This window comes from Panthera leo, chromosome B4, assembly GCF_018350215.1.
Source record: "Panthera leo isolate Ple1 chromosome B4, P.leo_Ple1_pat1.1, whole genome shotgun sequence".
NCBI lineage: Eukaryota > Metazoa > Chordata > Mammalia > Carnivora > Felidae > Panthera > Panthera leo.
Genome location: NC_056685.1, coordinates 12,875,229 through 12,884,471, shown reverse-complemented (window position 1 = coordinate 12,884,471; position 9,243 = coordinate 12,875,229). Strand labels below are relative to the sequence as shown.

At 47.8% G+C, this 9,243-nt stretch overlaps 1 protein-coding gene across 4 annotated transcripts in view; it reads left to right on the top strand.

Moving 5' to 3' along the window:
* The window catches only part of FRMD4A (FERM domain containing 4A), a 614,500-nt gene that overhangs the window by 98,719 nt on the left and 506,538 nt on the right, over nucleotides 1–9,243 (top strand). The window lies entirely within an intron of this gene.

Below are 9,243 nucleotides of genomic sequence, written 5' to 3'. Positions count from 1 at the left end.
AACGAAAAGAAAAAAAAGCATCTCCCGGAGATTTTTCTATGAATGTGCCAGATAATTAAAATGACAGTAGCTTCAGGGTGAAATGTTGTACCTGCCTTCCTGTGTTCTCAGTGTTAGAATCGCATTTTTGAAGACATTTTTATAGGTCACCAGGAGGGAAGAGTAGAAATAAATCAGTGAATAAAAAAAGTACATTTTGCTCAGAAAAGAAGAGGGGAAAAGCTATAGATATATAAAAGGTCCTTTGGCAAAGTGATGGGTGAGAGTATGTTATTATTTCCCCATGGAAGAAATAAAGTGGGTGATGATCTGACTTTGGGACAGACTATCACATAGTGTTCCAAGCCTCCGGCTCTGGCTCCGGGATCAGACCTGAATTCATTTACTGTCGCTCCTTCTTGTTGCTGAACCACTTTGGGCAAGTTGTATGTATATATGTATGTATGTAAAAAAATTTTTTTGAAGCTTATTCATTTTTGAGAGAGAGAGAGAGATACAGAGTGTGAGTGGGGTAGGGGCAGAGAGAGAGGGAGGCACAGAATTCCAAGCGGGCTCCAGGCTCTGAGTGGTTAGCACAGAGCCTGACACAGGGCTTGACTTCACAAATTGCAAGATCGTGACCTGAGCCCAAGTCGGACACTTAACCGACTGAGCCACCCAGGCACCCTGGGCAAGTGTTTAAATTTAGATGAGCTCTCTTTTCTCCCATAAATTTAGGATAATAGTTATGTATTACATGCATACAATATACAAACACGATTAGATGGCACAAGGTATGAAAGGCCTTCAGTACAATGCCTGACACATGGCAAATTTGCAATAGATGACAACCTTATTTTCTGCTGTAAATTCCTGGGAAAGAAGATCTTAAGGCAGAACTCTAGAAGGAAGAATTGAGTGTTATTTGCATGCGGGAGTGGTGATTCCTGCTCGCCTGTCCCATTAAAGACACTCGGCTGAAAGGCAGGTGTCCACGGCATAGACCTACCCCAGGATGCTGGAACGACACGGCCGGAGAACAGAATGAATGCTCCTAAAGCAGATGAAACCAAGGCCACATCTGCCCCACTGCTAGGAGAAGCTCAGAGGGACCCTCACCAGTAACCTTAGCAGAGCCTCATGGTGTCCGATGCTCACAGACCCAGAGCAGATAATGGATTCCCAGAAGGGACCGGCAGTGGTCAACATAATGAATAGCATTTGCCCAACACGTTATCCTTTTTGATCCCAGCAACAGCCTTCTGTCACACAGAGGGCTGGGACTCTTTCCTTCCTCTTTCTCTCCAGAGAGAAATTGATCCTCAAAATCTGTGACTTGTCCCTGATTAAATGGGTCAGCCTAAAAACTATAAGGCACAGGGCCTCATGCGTGTCTTCTGCCCTCAAATCCCACATCCTAGAGTAGAGTCTTGACTTACTGGGGCAATGCTTGTGCCCATATCCCTGTGTCTCATCGGCCTTCAGTGCAGCTGTGGGGACAGTGCCTACATATGCCCATAAACTCACTTTAAGCACAAAACTTTGTTTTCTCTCTGTTTCAACCTGTAGGATTTCCCCCAGAAGCCTCCTGACCTTGACCTGACCTTGAAGTAGGAAAAGTAACACCCTTGGAGGCCACCCTCAAGGAATGGAGGTGGGAGTCAGTGGATAGATGCCCCAGGTTCTGGTCTCTAAGAGGACAGTTTTGGGAGACACTCTACTAGGCTCCTCAGAGGGTCCCCCATGAGCCTGAGCTGTTCTTTCCATAGTGGTAATCAGCTTAATCATAAACATTGGGGTTTTTTGTTGTTGTTGGTTTGTTTTGTTGCTTTTGTTTTTTGGTTGTTGTTTGGGTTTTTTTTGTTTTTGTTTTTTGCTTTTTACTTTCCTTCCTTCTGTTTCACTTGCCTGCCCTCTCACTGCTAATTCTTAAGATTTCCTCTCAGATAAATTGCTCATACCTTGTATTCAGGGAAAACCCAAGCTAAGAAAGCTTTGTAGTCCTGTAACAAAAGAAGCTCTCACACCAACAGAAAGCTTTAAAAAATTGTTTTTAACTTAATTCATTCATTAAAAATAAATATTTTTGAGAGATAGAGTGTAAACAGGGGTGGGGGGGGGGGAGGGAGGGCAGAGAGAGAGGGAGACACAGAATCCCAAGCAGGCTCCAGGCTCTGAGCTGTCAGCACAGAGCCCAACGTGGGACTCGAACCCATGGACCATGAGATCATGACCTGAGCTGAAGTTGGACACTAAACTGACTGAGCCACCCAGGTGCCCCTCACCATAGAGCTTTTGTAACCAGGAAGGACAAAAGTCATATCCTTAGGAAGGTGCCAGTTTAACATTCAAAGCTGCTCATTTTGTAAATTTGAGGAAAATGAAAAAAATCTTATTAGAATTCAAAATTCCACTGGGCAAAAGGAAGACTGGTTTTTGCTGTGGTTGTTAAATGGGTTTGTCTTCCGTGGAACCAAGTGGCCTGGGTCCTCTTGGATTTGCTGTCCCCTAACTGCGGGCCTGTCCAAATGCAGGATGTCCTGGAACACTGCTCAGGGCCCTTTTGGCTTCCATACAGTCCATTCCTTTTCCTGGGTTCACGCAGAATGGAAAAGATCTTCACCCACCCACCCTACCCCACCCCTGAAATCCCACCACTGAACTCTGTGTGGAAGGCCAACAAGGGCCAGTGGAGGATCAGGGAAGGCTGAGCCCCCAGATCTGGGCACCTCCCCCTGGCTGGGCTCTCCATCATGACTCATATGGGATGTACATGGGATGTAGGCTTGGAACTTCCAGGTTTGAGGGGCACCTGGGTGGCTCAGTCGGCTGGGCATCCGACGTCGGCTCAGGTCATCATCTCACGGTTCGTGAGTTCAAGCCCCACGCTGGGCTCTGCACTGACAGCTCAGAGCCTGGAGCCTGCTTCGGATTCTGTGTCTCCCTCTCTCTCTGCCCCTCCCCTGCTCACTCTGTCTCTCAAAAATAAATAAACATTAAAAACATTTAAAAAAAAAGAACTTCTGGGTTTGAGTTCAGGCTCTTTTTCCCATCTGCTGTGTGGATGTGAGCAAGCCTCTTAAGTTCTCCGGGCCTCGGGTCCTCATTTGTGAAAAAGGAGCTATGGTCATAAAGATGGGTGTGTATACCCTCTGGGATTGTTGTAGGCGCAAAGCTGGATACGTACGTAGGAACGTGCACAGAAAACCAAAGGGAATGAAACAAGTGTTAGTTATTAATTTTTAGGAGGTGGGGAGGATGGATGGGAGAAACAGGGAAGAAAGGTACAAGAGTCCTGCTCGCTAAGTAACTTCCACCCCCTCAGGCTGCTGCTCCTTCCACCTGACCAATCCCATCCCCCCTCTGCCTCCAGCCCGCTTCTGCCTGGCACACTCCTCTTTTCCTTCAGGTCTTAGCCTAAAGGTCACTTCCTCCAGGAAGCCTGCGCTGACTTCTCCTCCCCTAAGACTCGGACGGGTGCCTCTGTACCCTTGTGCTGCCCTGCACTTGACCTGTCACAGCCCTTCCTTGCGTGTGGTTTGTCTGCGTTCTCTACAGAGCGCCATGACGACAGTGTCTCCAACCACAGCATCTCGGTACCTGCCCCAGTGCTCAGCACGCAACATGCTCAAAACCGGGGATACACGACTAGCTTGAGAGTGGACGTGTTCTTTTCATCACACCCTAGTTGAGGTTTCGGAGACCCAAAATAGCTGGTCTGAGTCACCGTAACCTTGTTAGTAATTAAATACTACAGTTACCAAATTACCAGAAAGCAAAAACCACTGGGTGGAATATTTTTCTAGTAGAGGAACATGTCACTTATTTATGTGTGAGCATTAGAGTTCTTAACTAGTTAAGTTCAGGATGAGGAGCTCCAGCCTTTCCCAAAAGCTGAGGAAGCCCTAATTTGTGCATTCCTGGAGGTTTGACGTGCGGTGTAAACACTGCCTATCAAAAACATGTCAATATACGAAACAAATGCCATCAACAATTTATCAATGTGCTAAGTAGTAAACTTTAAAAAGTAAGTTCCTGCTCCCTCTAATTCACTAGGTGGAAGGAATATTTTTTCTTTATTTAGTGCAAAAGGCACAATTAGCATTATGAAAGTGAATGATGGAATCTTGAGGAATTTTGGTGGCTATGTCCTATGCACCTTCTAAAAATATCTGAAAATTTAAATTTGGAAATATTATGACTCTCTACTTAGCATCTCAATCTTTTCACGGATTCTCTTCAGGGCAAACCACACTGAGCGCAGTTATAGCACAGTAGCCAAGCTCTGCGGTGATTTAACACACACGGATGGTCTCTTGTCACTTTCACCGTAGCTCCTTTCACTGTGTGCATTTGATATGTACTGCTCCTAATGACGGAAGGACACCTCGTGGTCTTTGCCGCCCAGTGAAGTAACACGGAGTAAGAAAGGTGTGAGGTGAGTCATTGAGGCAGTTGATGTCACATTATGATCGGTAGGTATCACTAAAGCCTGGGAAGGCTCCAAGTTTTAAATGGGTTAGGGCTCCACTCCTATGCTCATTGCAACACTGTTCACAATGGCAGAGATGTAGAAACAATCCAAATGTCCATTGACAGAAGGCTGGATGAAGAAAATGTAGTATGTGTGTGTACATATGTACATGTGTACACACACACACACACACACACACACACACACACACAGTGGAGTATTATTCAGCCATAAAAAGGAAGGAAGTTCTGCAAGGTGCAACAACGTGGATGAGCTTTGAGGACATTATGCTAAGTGAAATAAGCTGGTCACAGAAAGACAAATACTGCATGATTCCACTTAAATAAGGTGTCTAACGTAGTCGAATCCGTAGCCTCAGTGGTGGAATTGTGTTCCCCATTGCTGGGGGGGATGGAGAAATGAGTTGCCAATCAACCAGTATGGTTTCAGTCAAGCAAGATAAAAACAGCTCTAGAAATCTGTACAGGATTGTACCTGTTGTCAGCAATTATGTATCATACATTAAGAAGTTTGATTAGTGGGTAAATCTCATAGTAAGTGTTCTTCCGACAATAAAATAGAGTTTAAAAACAAACAATCCTACCTCATGGTAGGCTCCAGATACGAAGCGTTGTAGTAATACTTGGGATTTGCAATTCCCTGTGGTCCTTCTTTATTTTCCTTACTAAGACAGAGAAGCAGGTTTAGAAGAGTAAAGGAGGGTATCCGATCAAGAGCTCTGTGTTGGTTTAAGATGCCTGTTAGACTTCCAAGTGGCAATTATGCACGTAGTCAGATGTATGAGCCCAGCTTAGGAGAAAGGTCTGAAGTGGATAAAAATATTTGGGTGATCATCAGCACATCCATGCCATCCAGAGCATAGCCTGGGGGCAGTAATCTAGGGACGGTAGCTCGTGAAGAAAGGAGGCTCAGCCAGGCACTCCAGCATTCAGCGTTAGCTAGGTATTTCTGGTGCGTCTGCCCCCTGAAACAACTCTGCGTAGCAGGAGAGCCCCCCTCAGAACTCAGGGTTCCTCTTCAGTGTGGGAAGAGGCCAAGGTGTTCCCAAGCACAGTAACCTCAGTACCTAAAGGTTAGTCACCCACCACGAACCAGACACAATAATTCTGCTGCCGCGGGACACTTTGCTACAAAGATCACTCCCAGGCCCAGCAGGCATGGTGTTTCCTCAGTCCTCTCCTGAGTTTGCTCCTGGAAAGAGGAGCCTCTGAAGGATTGCTTCTACTTCACCTCTGTCAGAATACCGTGGCCACTGCAGGAGGTGGCCGGTGGCTGTCCTCTGCCTCTATCCCAGCCCCTGCCACTGCCTATTTGCTCTGCTTCCGCTTGGAATTTCCCTCAGAGATCCATGACAGCCGGGTGACCCCCTCATCCCAATTTGCCTGGAAATTCCCACCTTATAGGGAACCCCTTCAGTCCAGGACAAACTGGGACTGTTGGTCACCCTAACTGGAAGGAAACCCGGGAAATAATTACCATCCTCTAAGCAATTCTTAGGTAGCTACATCCCTGGCTAGGACCTAAGCCGTGGACTTCAGGGTTCCTCCCTGCTTTCCAGCCTCTCTTTGTAAGAGGTCTCTCCCCTCTGCCCCCAACCCCACTCACTCTCCCACCCCTCAGGACTCTGGAGCTCTCGCCTTGTCTGTCTCTTCGACAGCAGGCTGGCCCAGGGTGGGGAAGGTAGCTGAAGAAGTCTATCCTGGACCCCACTAGCTACTCCCTTATTCTTCTGCAGACTTTCCGAATTGTTAAGTATCATCTGTTCTGAATGTCTGCCTCTTGGATTGTTCATCTCTTGGTTGGTTGGCTATCATCTGAGCTCCTGGCCCATTTAGTGGAATGTCCCACCTGGTGTGTAAGACAGGGTCCCACTGCCCAGGATGGAAGCAAAGTAGGGACCGATGTTTCCTCTCCTTGCTCTTTGGCAGCTAGGGGCAGGCATGTGACCCAGACCTGGCCACCCGCTGTCCCTGCCTGCTTCTTTGCATCTGCAGAGTCAAGGCACCAACACAGGGACAGTCAGAGGTTGTTGGGGGTGCTTCGGGCTTCGGAGGCGGCATCAGGCATGCGGGGGTATGGGGACGGCTGTCCTAACTGACCGACTGTGGGAGACCTTGGCTGCCTCCTCTGCTACACCCGTAGCTCTTGCGCGTTCTCTGACTCTGGTCCTCCACACCCCCCTCTCAGTTCAGCGCACTCCCCATATCTTTCCAATAATGCTTTTTTTTTGGCTAGAATCACCCAGAATTGCTTCCTTGGGTGACAACCATGACCTCTCACTGATGCTTCTGAGAAACTGAGGCCACATTTTACCGATGGGTGTTCTGCCCAGGAGAAAAAAAATGTTCTCCTAAAGATCTTTCAACAGAGGGGAGGAGGCTCAGAGTGGAATGGGACTAAGGAAAAGGGTTCTCCTTTGCTCCTCTACCATCAGATCGAAGGCAAGTAAACCAGGAAGACCTTTCCTTTTAGAAAATCTAAAGAATATGAAAGAAAGATTCAGGGAGACCTTGTGGAAGATAGGCACACACGAGACTAGGTGGCCTTCTTTCTGTTTTACCTCCTTTCAGGCTCTACGGGATTCTGGGTGAGACTCACATACTCTCTCTTTTGTCCTGAGCTGTTGTGTCTTTAAGGGTGAAAGGTTAGCTTTGCAGCCTGATTCTCGGAAGAGACAGGGGTGACTATAGTTTGGAACAAGGACTACAATCTGTGCTCATGCTATAGAGTGCTTGCACATTCACCCAGAATCATTTCTTTTCCTACCAGATGGCAAACCCAGCACATGGTCCCAAGGGCAGAATATATCCTGCCGCACTCTGGGATTCCCCGTTCACTTCTGTGATCTTTGCCACAACACGGCAGTCCCAGGCGGACCAGACGGTTGTTGGGAGGAAGCTTCCCTATGGCACAGTGGCTGAGCCCATCACACACGTGTTTACAGGCGTAGGAAACATTCAGTAACAAAACCCCACGGAAGAAACAAACGTGCAGGTGTTGACGTTGGTGTGGAAGACGTGTTACGGTGTGGGACAGGAAGTAGCTGTAAAGTAAAGCACTTCCTAGCAATGCAGAGATGGGCGTGTATGGGAAGATGGGGTTGGTGCCAAAAGACAGCTTCTGCTGCCCAGAAATCCCTCCCACGGAAGCCGTGTAGACCCAGAAAATGGCACTGCGGCGAGCACGCCCTCAGGTGGACGGACTGCCGAGGGGAATACACCTCCCACTCCTGCGTGTGTTTCTACAGTAGCGAAGGGAGAAAGAGAAAACAGAGCTGCAAAAGGACAGTGGATGAAGGTAAATGCTTTAAAGCCTGAGCTTGGAGCTGGTTTGGCAAGATGCTGAATATTCCCTAAAATCCATGGGCTCTGCGTGAAACACAGAAATTAAACCCAACGTGGAGCCGTGAGGGCCGTTAGCAAATGTGGGACCATGGAGGCTGCAAAATTTGATCGTGAAAGAAGATATGGGGCACCTGGGTGGCTCAGTCGGTTAAGCGTCCACCTTCGGCTCAGGTCATGATCTCACAGTTTGTGAGTCTGAGCCCTGCATCAGACTGTCCGCTGTCACCACAGAGCACATTTCAGATCCTCTGTCTCCCTCTCAGCCCTTCCCCCTCTCTCAAGCCCTCTCTCGTTCTCTCTCTCTCTCTCTCTCTCAAACATAAACATTAAAAAAAACAAAAAAGATGATGTAAATGCCCAGCGTGGAGACATTTCCCTGGCTGCTCTTGGCTGACAGTTCAGGCTGTCTTAATAAGAAAGTAGTAGTCTTAAGGTTGCCTGGGTGGCTCAGTCAGTTAAGTGTCAGACTTCAGCTCAGGTCATGATCTCCCCGCTGTGAGTTCGAGCCCCACTTTGGGCTCTGAGCTGTCAGCACAGAGCCTGGAGCCTGCTTCAGATCCTGTGTCTCCCTCTCTCTCTCTGTCCCTCCCTCACTCGCACTCTGTCTCTCTCTCAAAAAATTTTTTTTTTATTTTTTTAAAAAATAAAAAAAAAAAGCAGTGGTCTTTAGCATCAAGTTTCAGTTATTGAGTTCTGTTTCTAGAATAAGATGAGGGCCCTTTTGACTGTGGTACACATCCTACGTTCACAGTCTGTAGCCACACAGACCTGCCTTGGCATCAAAGGTGCCTCCAGAATGCCCGAGCCCAGCCCCCGGGGGCTCCTTTCCAGGCCAGTAGGTCTGAGACAGGCTCAGACACGGGCTCGTTGCCGCCTACGAGGGATTCCCTCGTGTCTAATTCGCATTAGCCCTGAGCTTGCTCCGAAAGCTCCAGAGGACCAGGCGACAGGAGGAAATCGCTGATAAGAATTTTATGTGAACACAGGTAAAACACAACCAGTCTCTGATGTTTTGATCAGGGGGACGAGCTGCCTCAGAACTTACAGACGTTTTACCAGGGACAGACACAAACCCACCCAGAAACCTAGGATCGCGGTGGTTTGCTCCAACCAGTGCTGAATTTTCCCCCCTCTCTGAAGTCCTAGCAAACAGGCAATCAATATACTAGACGCGTATCTTCAGAGATGCTGTGTCAAGGGCTCAGATGAGAAAGATGCATTTCATTTATCCGCTTGTCTGTTTCTGAGCACAGCGAGGGCACCAAGTGCTCCGTGCTTAGTCTCAGGAGGGAATCCTGTAGATTTCGCTGCCGTGAGCTTGGGATTTCTTTCTCAAGACTTACTTTCAACAACATCGTTCCAGCCGTTAAATGTTGAACTAAAACCTGAAATGGGTTCTGATTCTGACTTGAGCTCTTCAAATTG